Source organism: Thermobia domestica, chromosome 6 (assembly GCF_964235325.1).
Source record: "Thermobia domestica chromosome 6, izTheDome1.hap1.1, whole genome shotgun sequence".
Lineage (NCBI taxonomy): Eukaryota > Metazoa > Arthropoda > Insecta > Zygentoma > Lepismatidae > Thermobia > Thermobia domestica.
The window spans coordinates 3,142,290-3,162,083 of NC_137459.1; the positions used below are offsets into that span (position 1 = coordinate 3,142,290).

The 19,794-nt window shown below is 35.4% G+C and overlaps 1 protein-coding gene across 10 annotated transcripts in view; it reads right to left on the reverse strand.

The window, feature by feature from the left end:
- The window catches only part of PMCA (plasma membrane calcium-transporting ATPase 3), a 765,800-nt gene that overhangs the window by 229,261 nt on the left and 516,745 nt on the right, over positions 1-19,794 (reverse strand). For all 10 annotated transcript variants that reach the window (XR_014131792.1, XR_014131781.1, XR_014131782.1 and 7 more), the window contains one exon: positions 19,088-19,181. The gene's annotated coding sequence lies outside the window, so the exon portion shown is untranslated. The remainder of the gene's footprint in view (positions 1-19,087; positions 19,182-19,794) is intronic.

Consider the following 19,794-nt stretch of genomic DNA (forward strand, 5'->3'; position numbering starts at 1 on the left):
TCCCATAAGGAAAAATTCGAAATTTGACCTTTGACCCTATATCTCTTCATTCTTTAGTACAAGTGACATGCTTCTACGGCGAAAAAAATTATGTCTTTCGTCTAAAGTTACACCAAATTGCACGAATTTACCTCCTACCACTTTTGCACAGTGAACAAATGAAATTGACACACGAATTAATCAACCCTCTGTATATATATATATATATATATATATATATATATATATAATTGAAAATCACTATGTTTGTGACTCTACATCTCCTGGATCGCCGACCGATCTCGATCAAATTTGTAACGTGGATGAGGTTCGATGCTGGGCTGGTTTTAAGCTACAAACTTTGATGGTAGAACTGAGGGTTGGGGAAGGGGCAGGGGGTATTAAAACTAAATAAAACTTAATAACTGCTGAATCACTCGACCGATCTTAATCAAATTTTCAACATAGATGAAGTTAGAGCCTGGGATAATTTTTATGATTTAAATTTGACGGAGCATCTTAGTGGAGGAGAAGGAGGGAGAGATATATAAAAGTCAATTCATATAAGACTGAAAGTTACCTATTTTTGTAACTTAATAACTCTTGAACTGTCCGACTGATCTCAATCAAATTTTCAAAATACATGAGGTTCGGATCTGGAAACATTTTTGTAATTTCACTTTAACGGTAGATCCTAGGGGAGAGGGAGGGGAGGGGGACGTACAAATAAAAACTAATAAAACCTAATAACTTTTGAATCACCCTACCAATCTCGATCAAATTTTCAACTTGCATGAGGGTCAGACCTTGTGTGTTTTTAATCGTTTCACTTTGATCAGCCAACATAAGGGAGGGGGAGATATATGTAAAAAGAAATGACTGCCTTTGTGACTTCATCACTCTTGAATCACCTGACCGATCTCAATCCAATTTTCAACATAATGACTTTAGGGGTAGGGATTGCTTTAGGCTATTCATCTTGGCGATACGACGTACGGGAGGGGGAGGAAGAGAGAAATTTAAAAATGATAAAAAATTACCGATATTTGTGTTGAATCCATAGTTTTCGGGGTCGATGAGAGAAACAGTGACACTTCTGATGCTGTTTCAATCAAAGTTCAGCACTGATTATTTGGGAGGGGAGGTACAACGTAAGGGAGGGGATAAACATTTAAAAATGATCGACAATGACTAACATTAGTGTCAAATCCATAGTTTTAGGAGTAGCTGAGATTAACAGTGACAATTCTGATGTCGTGTGCCACAGCAAGGAGGAGGGGGAGGGGGAGCTATCATATCACTGACGGTAGAGCTTATGGGAATGGGAGGGAAGAGGGAGATATATAAAAATAATAAAAAAACTAATAATTCTTGAACAACCCAACCGATCTCGATCAAATTTTCAACATAGATACTTCTGATGCAACTTGGGGGAGGGGGAGAACTAGATATTTAAAAATGATCTAAATTGACCGATATCAGTGAACCCATGGTTTTAGCGGTCGCTGAGATGAACAGTGACACTTTCAATCCCGTTTACATCCAAATTTATCCCCACATTTTGGGGTGGGGGAAAGGAAAATTCATAAAACTGGCAAAAAATAACATATTTGAGTGTAGAGTCCATAGTTTCCGGGGTTGCTGAGATGACCGGTGACACTTCCGATGCCGTTCCCCGCAACATGGAAAAGGAGGAGGGGGAGATATATAAAAATGATCAAAAATGGCCGATATTAATGTCTGATTCATAGTTTTCGGGGTCCCTGAGATGGACGGTGACACTTCCGATTCCGTTTTAAACCAAATTGAGCCCGCAACTTGGAAAAGGGGGAGATACATAAAAATGATCGAAAATGATCATTATTAGTGTCGAATACATAGTTTTCGGGGTCATTGAAATGAACAGTTATCTTTCTGATGCCGTTTAAATCGGTGCCACTAAAAACGAAAGCAGCATACATATTTCATGGGTACCAAACACATGAGATATGGAGTTGTGCATTTCAATTTTTATTTTAACCCAACGAAGCGGGTAATCGATGCTAGTTATTATTATTATTATTATTATTATTATTATTATTATTATTATTATTTTGCAAGAATTAACTGTATAATTTCGCATAAACTTCAATACTCTTTACAAAAACCTGAGGCCGTAAGGATCCGTAGTAGAGCGCTCACCTCTAGTGTGTGGGGCTTCTCGTTCGATCCCGTTTCTTCCAAGTGGACTTTATGGTAGGCAAACACCATATCTTTCGGGGTTACCTCCTTTCTGCTCACTTGAGTTATTCCACTATTATCACCCATCTCATTGCCACCGTCCGCCGGAAAATCCGTGTTTGAATAGTAACATATCGTATAATCCGTAAAATCTGTATTTAGCTCGGATGTAACTGAAGTTACTGGTTGAGTTGTGTGTTTCATATTTAAACAAAATTAATTCAATATTTATGGTTTACACAATGAACTTAAAGCATTTAAAGCTATTATATAATATGTTCAATAAAATAGAAGTAATCCGATCGATGCTTATGTACATTTTAAATTTTTAATGAAGAAAGACAGAACAGGAAAACATTTAGGAAACGTCCTAATACAAGGTGGTGTGCAAAATTGAGAAGTACTAAGGGAAAAAAAAACTTGGTATGCATTAATTGGAAATTTGGAGCAAAGCGTTCGACATTAATTGATTATTCATAGAATTTTTTAGAGCATCAATTGAATTGTTGAGTTCGAAAACCGGTCATCTCCATTGAAGCTAATTTTAGAAGAGTGACAAACAAAACTAAATTAGTCAATATGCATTTGACATATAGGGCTGTTTTGATTTTCGGACAGTAGAACTGTCATTTGTCTACTTCCCAAAAATGAAAATAACCCTAGATTTCAGATACATATTGACTAATTTAGTTTTGTTTGTCACAACTCTCGAATCATCTTCGATGGAGATGACCGGTTTTCGAACTCAACGATTCAATTGTTTACGTGAACGAACATGACATGCAAATAGCTGAATTTGGCATATTAGTGAAAACAATAATGGCTTTGAAAAATTGTGTTCATAGAACAAAACGAAAAGGGTTTTACTCTATTTCTAATGCTAAAAAAATTTATTTTCCGTTGTTCACAATTAGAATTCGCACAACAAATACTTTCCAAGGTTATGTCCATGGTTATCTCGTTTATCGGTGATTATTCCTCAATGGTATTCCGATCGAGACATTCGACCCTTTACGACACTCAGCGCGCATTCTCGAATCACCACTCAAATTTATTTAAGAACGGTTCAAACATCTCGGAGGAGTATCTGGATAAACGAACGCCTAAATAGAGTAAATTGGAGCTTTAATCCAATAAACTTGCAGAATAGATGTTTATGAACAAGAGAGCCCTCCGTCCAGTAGTCGATTGTTAATTATTGAATATTGTTGTTGTTATTTGTTGATGTTTACCATTCCTGTTAAGCACCAAGGCTATAAACACTGTGTATGAGATATGGTTCTAAAGTTTAAGTTGAACCTATAACCACTGCAGTACATTCAAATTAAAATATTCTCCAACGGGAATCGAACCTGAGACCCTGAACACCAAAGAGACGTGCACTAGGAACACAAGATCAGCGGGAAATACTAATTGTTGGATTAAAAGTTCTAATCATAGCGGATGTTTAGCTAGTATGAGCAGTAAGTAATGGGCTTTGAAATGAAATGAAAGATATGACACTATAAGAAACCAAGACAATATGAAAGTGAATATTCCACAACAGGAGAGTATGTTAGAACTACGTGAGAAAGTGAATGGGGAATGAGAAATGCGGCCAGTGAGATAAGTAAAGACTCTATTTTCTTTTTTAGGATTGGTATTTCGATTTTTTTACAATCAGTGAACAAGTGAAAAGACCAAAATGGCATTTTCCTTACATCAGTGGGAAAATAACGAAGTATGGCACTTTGCCATAAATTTATGGCTTTAGTCATTACGAAAGCAATAACGATGTGTATTAAGTCGTTAATTAACATAAGAACTGAGCTGAGAACGAAAGATCAAAAATATATTAACTTCACCACTAATATCATAAAAATCCACGTAAAACTCGATAATTGTTGCCTTTGAACTTCTCACGCAATAGAATTGTTCCGTTTACTAAAAGAACGCATTAGTTTCTTCAAACATTACTAGTCCCAGTTAAGTACAAATCCAAGTCATTCTGACGGAATTACATCTTAATTACTTGCTAAATGCTGTTTTGGTTTGTCACAGGTTATGAGCTCAACCAAATCCCATTTAAGAGGCCTAATCACTGCAAAATTAAAATAAAAACGCTAATTTTACAGTAATTCCGTGATATCTTCAAATAGATAAAAGATAATCGAAATATGGAACAGGAGCATGCTAGACAATATTATTTTGCATGAGGTACTGTTATCACGAGTCACCTAGTAGCTCTCCGTTTGCAGTCATTTAGATACGCGAAAACAAATGACGATTTTCTAAATGGCTGGAAATCGAAAGCAGATAAGTGAGTCGCGATAACGATATTTCATGTAAAATATTATCTAGTGAGCTCTTGTTCTACTTTTCAATTATATTTTATCTATTTGAAGATATCACATAATTGTACTGTAAAATTAGCGGTATTTTAATTTCGACATGATGGGGCCATCTTAAAGAAGATTTTTTGCTTGAGTTTAGTCATATTGCGCGGAAAAAGATATTTTTGCTTACGAAGGAAAGTAATTTCAAAGGCATCATCACCTTGGAAAACCGAACGGTTAAACGTGCTCTGGATTTACGAGATCTTGCAACGAGAGGATAAAATTATAGAAGTCAATCAGAAGGAGAATACATATCATACGCGTTCAATAAAACTAATCTCATGTTGAGCAAACTTTGCACAGCAATGAGTTTTGTACGGATACGAAATATTGTGATCTGCAGAATTTTGGTTCCCGAGTTGTGGACAATCGAAGTTGTAGTGTGGACTGAGTCGAATGTTTATATATATATATATATATATATATATATATATATATATATATATATATATATATATATATATATATATATAGCTATATACAAGGGAGGATCAGAAAATAAGGTTACAAGGCCGACCGAGGTGTGTGCGGTAATTGTAATATATGAGGTTGGCAACTATGCAGAGTTTCAGCCACCCACGGCGCTAGTTGTAGGTAAATATAAATGGCGGCTTGTTTCGGAAACTGGTCTCGCGAAGGAGTCCACTCAGTTATTCGATTTCTGTGGGCGAAACGTGTAACCGCGAGCGAAATTCACCGGAAGCTGGTAGAAATTTACAGAGAGAATGTAATGTCTCATCAGCATGTCGCAGAAGGGTGTCGAAAGTTTGCGGCTGGTAGAGAAAACGTGACCGATGAGAAGCGCAGTGGTCGACCCAGCACAGCATCAACAGATTCGAATCATCATCAAGTGCATACCTCATTGACCACTCTTCCTAGAGCGCGAACCTCGCTCCAAGCTACTTTCACCTGTTCCCACGTTTGAAGGAGCACCTAGGAGGCCGAGGCTAGGAAGTGAAACATTTCGTGACAAAGTGGCCGAATACGCAAGGACCAGAAGGAAATCTTGAAACTCATCCCACGATGCGACAAGCGATATGGAGACTATGCTAAAAAGTAACCGAATATATACTATATGTTGGATGTATTGGTTATATGATATAATAACACACGTTTCACTGCAGGCTTTGTAACCATACTTTCTGATCAGCCCTCGTATAAATGCTATTTAAAACTAAAAACCTATGGAAGTATCCTGTTATTAAATGATAATTTCAAAGGATAAGAAAGTAAATAATGAGAAGATTGATTAGCTAGTTTGTAAAAGCAGTGTCTACTTAGAAATCAACGAAGTACCATTTTTTCTCGCAATACGGAAACTTCCTAGTAACGACTAAAATTCTTTTTGAATTAGTATCACTGCTTACAAAGTGATTTTACTTTGACCATGTACCAAGCCAATTCCTCAATGTGTTACCTGGTTTAGAACTCTGTTGTTCCCAGTAAGACAAGAAAAATCATGTAACTTGCAAATTGCCCAACAAAAAGTAAAGGTAATCAAAAAATGACTTAGTCTTCAACTAATTACAGTTATCTTCATTTAAGAGCTCTAGTAAAACCGTTAATTAACAAATACACTGCAGTGGAGAAATAGTTCTCTGTTTAAAACGAGAGGACAGTGGTCAACTTCCAGTTCGGATCCCGCATAAAAGTTACAGGTCCACGTTTCATGCGAGTGAGTATTGAAAACTACAAACAATACTGAACTCCTAGTGAACGAATTCATAAGCAAGAACAAAGAAATGATTTGAATAATTTTCAACTAATGTAAAACACGACCTATCTCATTCTACAACAGTTATTCCTCTAATGATTTCATCACCTCCCTGACATGTAAGAGACATTTATACAGGGTGTTTCAACACAACACCGACAACGTTTGGGAGAAGATACCTGACACCAAGATAAGACAAAAAGTATAGACCAATCTCTGTGTACAAATGCTTCCTTTTGGAGTTATAGGCTGCCGAAAACATGAAAAAATGAACTTTAAAGCTCCATAGTTGGAAAACTATGAAACTTACTGTAGTCAGGTCAAGACTTCACTTACGTTAGGAACTATGGAGCTAAATATCCAAGTTTCAGAATCCTGCGGTACTCAAACATCAATTTTTATAGAGGTAGTTGGCGAGCACTTCAGATTATATGCCTGTAGCCAAACACCCTCTATAAAAATTTTTGCATGGATACCTCAAGGTTCTGAAGCATATATTTTTTTTTGGATAGTGCACACATTGGTTCATAAGTGCAGTCTTGACCCGACTACGATAGGTTCACTAGTTTGGAAGCCATTGACTCTAAAAGTTCATTTTTTTCATGTTTTCGGCAGTCTATAACTCCGAAACGAAGCATTTGTGCACCGAGGTTGGTCTGTACTTTCTGTCTTACTTTAGTGTCAGCGATCACCTCCCAAACGTGTCGGTGTTGTTTTGAAGCACCCTGTATATTTCAAGCACAAGTAAGTAAGTTTTGTATTTGTTAGCATGACATATTTAAAATACAAATAATAATTAAGAGAAGAGGACATACCATGAACTTAAAACGAAATGTAATAACCGTAAGTATCATGACTGGCGGTGATTTACTGCCGGCGCTTGAAAATGAAAAGAGATTTTATGGGAACAAAATGAGGAGATTAGTAGGGACACAAATAAAGTTCTTAGAATGATGCTTAAGAATGACATAAAGCAAAAGAAATGGGGAGAAAATGCGGATACGCAGAAGGCCAGTAAAATGATCTTCCTGCATCCTCAACTTCGTATTCAATTCACTGAACGACGGTATGGGGAAAAAGTAAAACATGCCAAACCGCCGTAAATTTGTTCAACTGTAGTGAAAGAAAATGCAAACTAAAAATTTGCTAGAAAACTAGAATTACTAAAGCTAAAAGTTAAAAGAAACTCTTGGCCAACTATAAGTGACTAGTACCAATTACCCGCTTTGCTGGGTTCAAATAAGAAAAATTAGTAATACGTTCCGTTAGTCACTCACTTTTTACTATTACTGAAGTGCTCTATGATAGACCAGGTTTTTTTGTCTTAAAAATTAAATATTACTATTGTGGACTGGATTTGGATTTAAATGACATCAGAAGTGTCACTGCCCCTCCCCTAAATCGCACCGTCAAAGTAAAATGATAAGAATTACCATTGAACCTAATCTATTTTGAAAATTTGATCGAGATCTGTCTTGTGGTTCAAGAGTTATTAAGTCACAAACATAGTCACTTTCATTTTTATCTATTTAGATTAGTTTGTGTATTGGTACCTCAAGCCTTCAAGTCAGTTAGAAATAATTTAGTAGCATGTTTTGTGGCCAAATAACATTAAAAGCTACTTGGTGCAATGTCGTTTTAATACCGCGCGTTTGTATCTTTTTTTTATCCACATTAAGGTCTAAGAATGCCATGTTTATACCGTAGATACCCTATTCTAAGCTACACTGTTCAATTTATTTAAGGGATATAAACAGCTACATTTGTGTTGCCAGTGAAACAAGATAACAATAGAAACGGACCAGTAGAAGTTATACAAAGGATGACTAACTTTTATATATACCGACGATATGCCTTAAAGGGCACTGAATGTAGTGTCATAAAGACATACATATTTTACCAATCTCATATAGATAATCTTACTTTTTGGATCAAAAGATCCAATATATTTGAAGCAAATATTTTCTTGCACGCTTTGTATCTGGAGAACTACATATAGTGTAGCCAAATCCAAACTATCACTTAACTCAATATGATGTGCTTATTCCATAGAAAATACGAAAAGTCGATTTAGTGGCCGTTCAAAAATTTTGTGGCTCCTGTTCCAAAAGCTAATTATTGGCCAAGATCGCAATCTTTTGATCCATTTTTTTTATCATTTCCAAAATTCTTGTTATATGTATATAGATGATTTACCTGACACAGAAGTATGCTTTATACTGTGTTTAATAGTCTTTTATTAAACATTTAGGAAATGTATAGTGTTTAATGTAGTGCGTGAATTTGTGTATGCAAGGATCATACTTTTCTTTTACTAACCTGCTGTTGATAATGTAGATGGATTTTTTTGTGGACCTGGAAACGACTTGTTTTTGTAGATCGATGAATGAGACTAGCTGCGAAGTCCACTGGATTCACTACTTATCCATTGTGACTTAGAATGGGGATAGATGGTAACTGAAAGTGTTATTTCTCATAGGATAAGTTGAGTTTAGAGTTAGCGTTGGGGACTCGGCTGTTTATCTCTGATAGGTTAAGATGTTTGTCTGCTAGTTGCGGGTGAAAGTAATGGAGATCGAATTAAATGAAACTAGGAAATCCTCCGTTTATATACCACGGAAGAGTTAGTACTGAAAAGTGGGAAAGTACTATTACTTGTGGTGTGTCAAATCCAAAATCTCGACGTGCAGAATAATGTCAGTTTGAGAAAAATACGTTTAATTAGCATCAATAGTAGGAAGTGTTGACAGTTCATTACAATTTGTTGCACACACAGTTTTACGTAATACAAAAGTTATACAGTGGAGACAAATTGAAGAGACGTACGAGATAAGCTATATGTTACATACATATAAATATAAGCTAGAGTTGACGAAGAGAAAATTATAAAAACGATCAATTCATTGTTGAAATAATTCCTTGTCATTCTATGAGCATCCTATTAATAAACGGTAAACATCTCAGCGCGTCACTCTAATTCCTAATAATAATCAATCATGCTACTAGATGTCGGTACGTGCACTATCGTTTGCGTGCCTTATGCTACCAGATGTCACTACCGTGCAGACAATTTTTCGATTTAAAACTATTCTGACGGCCTAATAGCAATTTAAAAACTATTGTTTCAATGTGATTATTTCAAAATAAAACAAAGCCAAACAACATATTTAGATTTGGGCATTAATATTTGTATGAACATTTGTTCGTTGGTGCACAAACTCAAAATAAATAAATAAATAAATAAATAAATAGATGAATAAATTTGTTAAATATAACCAATTACAGCTTTTAATTAAGCACAATTTTAACATATGATGTGTGGCTGGACGAAGGCTCGGCCGCAACAGTTAGTAAATCTAAAATACAGAGTCATATTCATCATTTCTGTCTTTACCTAGCACTCAAGTTCTACAGCTTGAGAGCCCTGAATCATTAATAAATAACAAGAATGGCGAAGGAAAAAATACGTCAGGTCAATACAGTATTTAAAGGTGCAAGTTTGTTATTTGCCTTGTAGAATGAGGAGAATCCAGGGAAAAAAGCTCTATCAGGACGATCAACCATTGGGTTCGAACCTAGAACTTCTTTATTACAAAACACAAGCCGCCTTTCAATTGGTTAAATTTGAGACAGTTCCCTGTGGAGCAGTCCGTTAAAAAAAAAGCTTTTTTTAAAAGACCGAGACAATAAAACAGAGTTAACTACTAGGAAATGTTGTAATGTGTTTTTATTCATTCGTCTTGATTTAGCTTTAAATTTCACAAAGAAATACTGAATTATCCTCCTTAACTTTTAGTTTCCGTCGGAAGCTAAATGAATTCCTACTTTCAGAATGCCACGTCTTCTTCCTCAGAAGACTAAATGACTCACCATTACTAATACATGACCATTCCAGTTAATTGAAAGGAGTGGATTTGGCAGATTCTTTTAAAATCATGATTCGAAGTGTGTGGGACCAGAAAACATCAACAGTAAAACTTTTGTTTGAAACTTTTTCCAGGAAGTACTTCGTTTGGACCCTGAAATGTGACCATAATATCTTTGTATAAATAGATGGTTTATAATATCATTCTAACAGCAAAAGTTACTTAATTTGTACGGAGGATTGTATAATTACTTAATTTGTACAATATTCATATGCTACATATGTAATGGCCTTTTCCCCCTTAGATATTACATCATGCCACTGCACGCTGTCTGACATCTAACAATCTTCCTTATATTGCATGCGTCAGGTATATGTTATATACGTCCATCTGTATGTGAGATCCTTACCGCTTATATACAGTTCATTCTTTCGTACGAGGGGGGCGCGGTGGCTCAGTGGTAGAGCGCTCACCTCCGGTGCTTGGGGTCCCTGGTTCGATCCCAGCTCGCGCCGTGTGGACTTTGTGGTGGACAAACACCGTGCTCGTGGGTTTTCTTGGGGTTCTCCCGTTTCCTCCCACTTCCTTCATTTTACTCATTTCTTATCATCACCGTCTCCTTTAGCCTAACTGGCATAACCGTGGGGCGTAAAACTTAAAGATTTCATTTCTATTCGTGAGATTCATACGGAAGGTACTTATAAAACATACTTTTTCACTTATATGTTTGCTGCAAGATGTTACATATAGTCGTACATTAAGTCCAAATACTACAGGGTTTGCGCATGTAACCTACGTTTTTAAGTATGCCACACATGTTTTTTTTTCTCTGTGTACCACAAAGCACTTTTAAGATTCATCTACCGATTTGAATAGACCGCTACTACTCTGTTGAGCAAGTGCATGACATCACATTTAATACACCATGCAGGGTTCAGTTATCAGAACATTTACTTTTTTTTTTAATATATATTTCTCCAACGTTACTACTAGGGGTTGAAGCGTAATTACATATGTACGTATACTATTTTTCTATTATGTTTTCAATGTTATTTTTGGGCTAAAGAAGAAATCTCAAACAAAAATTTCAAACAAATATGTATTACTATCGTCGGTTACCCGCTTCACTGGATTAAAATAAGAAAAAAAATTCCGTTAGTCAGTCAGTTTTTATTATTACTCAAGCGCTTTCTGATAGACGGTGTTTTGGATTTAAGCGGCATCGAAAGTGTCACTATTCATCTTACCGACCACGAAAACTATGGATTCGACATTAATAGCGGTCGTTTAAGATAATTTTTTATATATCTACCCCTCCCTAAGTTGCACAGTAAAAGTGAAATCATAAAAACCATTGCAGGCCCAAAAACGATTAGATACTTTGAAACATCTATGATCAATATTAACAGACCAAAACTATATTCACGAAGAAATTAAATGACAAATACAAGCAGGGAATTCGTGTTATTATTCGGTTCAAAATCTCTTGTCGTCGCGAATTTTGTCGAGGAATTTGAAGCTTAAAATAAATACAACGATAATCATGCCTGTTGTTGTGTATGGTTGCGAAATATGGTCGCTTATTCTGAGGAAAGAACATAGACTGAAAGAATTTGAGAATAAGACTCTGAGACGAATATTCGGACCCAAGAGGAGTGGGAATGGTGAATGGCGGAAACCTCATAACGAAGAACTACATAATTTATACGGTTTACCAAACATTGTTAGGGTCATCAAGTCTAGGAGGCTCAGGTGGGCAGGTCATGTAGCCAGAATGGAAGAAAGTAGGAACTTTCAAAGTTTTAACTGGAAACCCAATAGGAAAATAACCATTACAAAGACATAGTTAGATAGTTATAGTCCTGAGCACTTTAGAGACATTTTTGGAAATTAGTGCGAACAATAATTAATTAGACAAATTGAATCCTCACACATTGTCAAGACTGTAATCTGAATGTTGTAACTTTGTATTGGTAGAAAAAATGTAACAGGTTGCGTTATCTCCTGTGTAACTGGAGCTCCAACATGAAGTTTAAGAACAGTTTGGTTTCAGCATCTTAGGCTTCATCTGCCAACACCATTTGGATCACACTGCAGCTTCCACTGATCGTGATATACTGATGTCAAGAACACAAGCTATTACAATGTTCTTCAGAAAGTTTTTGAACGCATGGAAAAGGATGTGGGATTGGTAAGAGTACACAATCTTGATTAAAATACAATTAAAGAGGCGATAGATTGGTTGATTGATCTGAGTTCAGCTTCCCCTTCAACACTGACGCTATACGAGACGAAGACCTGTAGCTTAAAGTCAGATCGAAGCCCTTGAACTCCCACTGGGAACTGTAATATACTTTATGGTTAAGCATGTTTCAATTGCTCTTTAATAGCATCATCCCAGTTTCCAATTCCAATTACTTTACGTTAGTATGTGAAACCCTATATGCATATGTTATTTGTAAATCCTTAATGTCACATAACTTTCTTTCTCCCCTAAATATGGTAAAACCTTTCACTAATTTCTTCACTAATTTTGTCTAATCGAAGTAAAATGATCTTTCAGCGTAAAAAAGAACGAAATTCTTTAACGGTTCCTGCCCATCGGAAGATCGTAATAGATTCTTGATCATCTTCGTGATGCAGAGAATTCTTTCGCATGCTACTTGGGTGCATGAGAGAGTCAAAATATACACACTGAATGATACAATAACAGACACATTGGATGGTAGAGATTGAGTTCATTGAGTAACTGTAACGTACGTAATGTAAGACAGGCATCTCTTGCAATTTCTTCAAAGTTCGATTAGCAGTAGTCCATCATCTATGTCTTCCTTGCTTTTATTTTTTGGTCCTTGGTTTTTTCATCGAAACATTCCTCTTCTATCAACTCTCCTGTAGCTTTGCCCTGTACTTGAGCTCCTTTGTGGCTAAGCGGTTAGTGTACGTGCCTTTGGAGTAGGAGACCCGGGTTCGGTTCCTTGTTGGCGCACATGTAGTTCGGACTCCACGATAATCAGTAGGTCCATGTCTCATATAGCCTCGCTGCTGAAAGGGATGTTAAATTAAAAAACAACAAAAACTTTGCCCTGTATCGATATCTTTAGACTTTAATAATGATTTGAGGTACATAATCGCTCACTGGTAGTGCGCTTATCTTTAGTGTGTGTGGTTCCTGGTTCGATCTCCGATCAAGTAAGTTTTAGGTGGACAACATCGTGTCCGTGCGCTTTCTCGGGGTACGCTCGTTTCCTCCCACATTATCCTCCTACCAATTTTTCCATCATCATCCACTTAGCTTAATCGTCCGTCTTCCATAGCCAAGAGGGCTAAATCGTGGGACGGTTAAATTGACAGATTTCATTCCAATTCATTTTTAATAATGACTTGTTGTAACTACCATAATGTCGTGAAATTAAAATAGTTCTTTTCGAATATCTTCTTCAGTTCGGAATAATAAGCTAAAATAATTAAATATTCATAGTGTCTTCAGGTAATTCTTACAACAAACAGACTTTGTTCAGATGGATGTAGTCAGGCGATGCCTTATATACGATATTCATTCGAAACAAAGCGAGAATTCACTTGCTGAATAGCACTGCCAGTGGTCATATTGAAAACATTTTTTTGAAACCATTTTGATGGTAAAGACTAAATATTTCTTGTTTCAAGTTGTAGAGTTAACTTAGGTATTATAATTGCAAGGAAAGTTTTGGTTTCAACACTATAAGCTAGTCTCATGGGTCCTTCCAATTTGTGCTCCGTAAAGTGCGTTGTTTTAATCAATATGGAACTGAATTTATTTGTTTTCTCTTGAAATTTAAAGCTTGAATTTTTGGAGTTGCTGTGAAGTAATAAAACCTTGTCTTTTGCATATATTTTGAACTGGGCATTGACAAGCTAAATAGGTCACAAAAAATTGATGCAAGAAGTTTACACAAAGTCTCAAGCTAACTTGCACATCTGTTCACTTTTGTCCACCCTTGCATTCTTTTTCGTGAATTGCCGTCCCTCTCCCTTCTCAGTATACTCTCCCTTCTCTCTATATATATATATATAGGGGAAGGCGTTGTACCTTTGAAACAATGTACCTTTGAACACCTGTGCTTTTCTCGAATTCAGAGATATCTAGGTGCAGTGATTAAAATTCATTTGAAAGATTAAATGAAAAAAAGCACTACAAACGCGTTTGGCTGTTGTTTACTGAGTGTTGTGTCGAGTGATTTTCTTTTTAACTTTTTCACCCCCAAAATGAAGATTTTTTGTAGTTACCTTTTGAGTTTTGTGCTCTTCGGTTTTCGCAACTTGTGATATTTATTTGTCCAAACTTGGGGTAGAATCATTGGTGAATACAGTAATATTTTTAGTTTTAACTTCTGTTCAATATTTAAGCTAGTGGAGAACTCTTTTTCGTAATGGTGACCCTCTTGTATCTATGAACATTAATGCATCGTGTACCTTTGAACAATAAATAATACTGTTTAAAGCTACACAATGTAAGTAGTTAAAACAATTGATATATTTTATATAGGTTAGGTTAGGATATAAAGTTATTAATTATAATTTTAAGTAGTTTCTACATATTCGCTTATTATATAACATAATGTTAAGAGTTGTATATGCTCAACTTTATTGTTCACAAGTTTTTGTTAGAACTTCTCTTCAATTTTTAACTTAATTGATAAAATTTTAATTCTGGGGGGCTTTTTATAGCTAAACCTTTCATTGCAACTTATAACTGTTAATATTTGTGGCTTCGTTTTATATTATTGCCGCAGAAACATTGTAATTATGACTGTTCAAAGGTACAAGAGGGTTTGTTCAATGGTACACGACCATAATGTACCTGTGAACAAAACGGATTTGTTCTTATTTTATCTTATAAATGCTATTGTAATTATGTAACACGTTTAAAAATCATCCTATCTGATAGTAAGGAGATGACACATCGAATGTACGACAAAAATTGGGGAAAAAGTGCTGAATATTAGCACCAAAATTTCGAAGACTGTAAAAGTGTTCACAGGTACAACGCCTTCCCCTATATATATATATATATATATATATATATATATATATATATATATATATATATATATATATATATATATATATATATATATATATATATATATGTATGTATTCGTGGGAAAGTTTAGGAGAGGTTGAAAACATCTAGGGAAGAAGGTCCTATAATGACCACCGTAAGTGTTTTTAGTAATATGCAGGATTTTACAACAATATTCAGAAATATTGTGTACGCGAAGTGACATTCTTAACGTATATATAACTATAAAGCAAAGAACGACACAACGGATTCAAATTTATTTCAAAGAAACGAAAACAATACAAACTAGCCATTATTGACGGCCATATTAGAAGCACACCTGTAGCCATACTAATGCTTTACGATTTGCCCTATACTATGATCGGAAATGAATGAATACGGTCTGAGAAAAAGTAACAAGATGCCTATATTCATTCAGGCCCATTGCATAAAAGAAAATGAAAGTTGTATTAATTAAAATCGAACATACACAACACAAATTTCTCTAAATTGTACATAATAAACAAAAAAAAATTGTTTGTGTGAGTTTAAGTGGAAGCTACTGAATAGCTACTTAACACTGACTGTTACTCTACTAAGGAATTTTCAGTTAATGTATAGTTATACACATACAATTAGCCTCGCCTATATCTTAGAATATTAAAATGTAGCTGTAACAGGCAGGAAGTGTATAAAACAATTGTAAACATTCGAAAACGAATTAGGTTTCATGGGTATAGTTTGAGTGACTAAAGATATGAACAGATACCAGAACTACAGGTTCCTGCAAGTAAATATAGTTACGTGGTTTAAATAGTCTATCTACTGATCGAAGCAGTCACCAGGAAATATTCCATTTTTGTCATTCTCTATAATTGGTCGCAGGTTTCATATACCTAAGGAGTACAGAAGCTACATGGAATTGTGTCTGTATCATCTCGAGAATAATAATAATAATAATAATAATAATAATAATAATAATAATAATAATAATAATAATAATAATAATAATAATAATAATAATAATAATAATAATAATAATAATCGTTACACTGTTCACAAAAATCTTCTTCCATTGCCTTAGATTTCAACGATTTCCTGGTCGCCATAAGAGTAGAAGACACAACCTTAGTCATATCTGACTGAACTTTCGAAATCTTCGTAATAGTGGACCTACATTCTATCGATGAAGAAATCTGGAGCACTGAACTTCTGTGGCCGTCACTGGAAAGACCTCTCGTGTTTACTTCATCGCCCACGAGAAGGCAAATCAGTCCAACAAGAGAGCTAACACGTCTTCATTACCACCGATAAAGAAGGCCAAAAAGGCGTCATATATGAGTATGTATGAGAGTTTAATATTTACACTTCAACGATGAAAGTTGTACCAAGGAATTCTGTGACTTTCTCCGTTGATACAGCTTACAACTAGCAACCTTATGAGATTGCGTGCTTGTGGCCATCGTTGGCTATCATAGGGGACGACCCTATCTAGGTTAGTGATTAAGGTAAAATTTTCAAACAAATTTTTTTTAGACATAGCCACTTTCATCTCTATCATATTGGCACACTCAGCAGCGTTGGTCCAGTCCACCACTCAAGTCAGCTGATTTTGTTCTGTTTGCTAGATTGCTACGCTGATGTTTTTATACAGACTAGCAGAATACCCGTTCTTCGCACGGGGAGAGTAGGTTTCATTTTGGACATAAAGGGCTGAATTTGAAATTAAGTGGCATCGGAAGTGTCACTGTTCGTCTCAGCGATCCAGAAAAGTATGGAATCGGCACTAATATCGGTAATTTTCAATCATCTTTAATATCTATCCTCTCATCTACCCCAAGTTGCACCGTCAAATTGAAATGATAGAAACCATTGCAGGTCTAAACTTCAACTATGTTGAAAATTTGAACGAGATCGGTTGGGTGGTTCAAGAGTTATGAGGTCACAAACATAGTCATTTACAATTTTATATACTTTTTATATAGGTTTGTTATAGATTGCAGAACTTATAATACGTAGGCAGAAAATTTGTTTTCTGCTGTGTTGGTTGAGTTGAAGTTAGCGTCCGAATCTTTACCAAGGCTATGTGAGACATAGACCTATAGGTTAACGTGGGATACGAACAATATGAGCTTTCTCCGCAAATCGAATCCTGGTCTCCAACGCCAAATGTGTAATTTCAACTTTTGTACGACACAAGTTCTGGTAAACGAAAGATAATATTTCATGTGTATAATTTCACTATTTTGCGTTTCTCCTGTTTATTGTGTGGAAATGGTTTGTTAACCTATTGTTGAGGCGGTAAACCTATATCAAGAAACAGCTTCTCACTCTCTCTTACTGATTTTTTGGTTTGAGACCCGTCGAAAGCCAGCCAATCATTTTCTAAAGCCTTGAACATTTATGTAAAACATAGTCTATGAGTCTAAAATTATGTGAACCAAATAACTTTTGCAAAATCGTGGAAAGTCATTTTTGCATTTTTTTTTAGTTGCGTTGTTCGTCATCTTAGAGAAACTCTGTAAACATCTTCTAAAGTAACTTCAGCTTTGTAATTATTTCGGGCATGCCGGAAACCAAAATGTGTATCAAAATATACTATAATTGTTAACAACTAATTTAATTGGTGGTACTGTTTCGACCTCAAATACGTTCAAAAGCAAATACTTTTTTTATTTCATATAGAAAATGTTCTAGTTATATCTACTCAATTTTTATATAATTTGTGACAGCAGAAAACAAATAGAACAAAGTGTTTACCTTCTGTAGTCTGTGCGATGTTTTGATTTTAAGGGAATAACAACGCCACGAACTTGACACTGCAAACGTAAAAACGAAATAGAAAACCACCAATTGACCTGGTTATTTTATTTAAAATATGACAATAAATTTCTTTTGTAATCAATTTCGTCATCACAACAAAAAAAGCTTAATTATTGTTTACAAAAGTTTTATTTACTACAAAATATTTCACAAGGTTTCTTTAAACCTTAATAGTGCTCACAAACGAATTTTTTAAAAAAAGAACAAAAGACTATTGTCCTGGTTTGTTTTTATACGTTTTCCAGCCTCTGATAGTGTTTATGCAAACGGAGTTTATAGTAAACTCATGATATAAGGTACCTATCCTAGTCTGGGTTCTCAACAGAATTTGTCTGGACAAGGCATTTTATTATAGAGAAAGGACTTTGATAAAGCTGCATACTATTGTGGAAAATGCAGTTTGATACATTTAAAGAAAGAAGAAAACCAATTCCATAATCTTTTGTATGGAAACCTTTTATCTGCAGCAACTATGACAGGATACCAATGATCGTTGTAAAGTTTGCCGTTTTAAATGAAATCTTCCAGTTTTACGTCCCACGATTATGCCGGCCAGGCTAAAGGAGACGGTGATGATGAGTAATGAATGAAATAGTGGAATGAAGAAAGTGGGAGGAAACGGGAGAACCACGAGAAAAAAAACAATCATACGGTGTTTGTCCACTACACTTGGCGCGAGCTGGGATCGAACCAAGGACCCCATGCATCAGAGGTGAATGCTCTACCACTGAGCCACCGCGGCCCCTATTGCCATTTTAAGAGTCATGTGTACTGTGTATATATAGTGGTTATGGATAAATACAGTACACATTAGATTCTCAAAAGAAAATAGGTCTGAAAATTTTAAGAATGAAATTTGAAAATATTAAAAAAAAAAAAAAAACAAGAAACAAAGTTAATCAGTCACAATTTTTAGTTACATGTTGATCAGTTGAAAATATAAAGGAAATAAAAATGGCAAAATGTTACTTCATTAACCTTAAAAGTTGCCTTCAAGTAAATTATAATTTTCAAGTTTTATTGTTTGTAAGGCTGTACATAAAGGGAAAATGTGATGTAAACTTACCTTTATGAAAGGTTTCTTGGCTTTGAGTCCCGCTTGAGGCACATCTGGTAGTTAGAATTCCACTTAAAAGTTGTAGGACCACGTCTCAAGTACCCTAAGAGTAGAATAAATTACTATCATTACCATACAAGTAAAATACTTGCTTAAAGACGTTATCATTCATTCACAAACTGTCATACATTTAAACATAAATGAAACTATTAGTACAGCTTCCTCGTGAAATGAAATGAAATCTTTGAGTTTAACGCCCCACGATTATGCACGTTAGGCTAAGGGAGACGATGATTAAAGCAAGAATGGGTGACATGAAAAGTGGGGGAAAACGGGAGTACCCCGAGAAAACCCACGGACACGGTGTTGTCCACCACAATCTTACTTGGCCAGGAATCGAACTAGGGACTTGACGACAGCTCTCTCGTGTCTAAAGGTTAGGTTTCTCACGTGGCGTCATGATCGGGCTAGATTCCCAGTGGACATACACATGTTCACGTCTTGTCTAGTCTTTCTGCTGAAAAACAGACGTTCAAGTCCAAACAAAGTACATTATAACACAAGAAAACAAAATGTATAGGAATCTGTGGAACGTGTCTTTTATATATAAAAAGAAGTTACTATTACAAGTATTATCCCTTTGTTATTAGTTGAGTTGATTTCTTAGTTTAACGTCCCTTTCATCAGCGAGGCTATAAGAGACGGGACCTACTGAT